This window comes from Alosa pseudoharengus, unplaced genomic scaffold (assembly GCF_046254945.1).
Source record: "Alosa pseudoharengus isolate Yale_2024_CS ecotype anadromous, Long Island Sound unplaced genomic scaffold, YU_APseudo_1.1 YU_APseudo_1.1_scf_9, whole genome shotgun sequence".
Classification (NCBI taxonomy): Eukaryota; Metazoa; Chordata; class Actinopteri; order Clupeiformes; family Clupeidae; genus Alosa; species Alosa pseudoharengus.
In genome coordinates this window covers 6,307,871-6,308,484 of record NW_027468881.1, presented here as the reverse complement: position 1 = coordinate 6,308,484, position 614 = coordinate 6,307,871, and positions in this window count along the sequence as shown.

Genomic DNA, 614 nt, shown 5'->3' with positions numbered 1-614 from the left:
CTCTTTCTCACACACACACACACACACACAAACTCTATCTCTCTCACACACACTTATACGTGTGTGTATGGGGCCTCGTTATCTAATGCATGCATTTACAGCCATCCATGCACTTACACTCACGCAATCACAAAATTAAACATACGTAGAAGAAGGACGCTGAAGCACACACATATTCACATGCTCACATAGCCTAGATATAGGACACACACAAACACACACATACAGTATACATATGTTCACCTCTACAGCAATCAATAGAGAGGGGTTTAAAGGCATGAAGTGCAGGTACACTGTAGGCAGAAACAGTCGAAACAAAACACATATGGACTAACAATGGCTACTGAACATTTGACATATTGGACATGTAAACACACACACACACACACACACACACACACAAACCCATACACAGAAAATACACTGCTGTCAGATCTCTTTAGCACACACACACACACACACACACACACACACACACACAGCTACACTCACGCTCACACACACACACACACACACACATAGACACACACACACATGCGCACACACAGGTATGCGCACATTGACCAGCCTGTATGGGCCGGGTCAGGAGTCCTTGTGACCCAAACTAAAGGTCA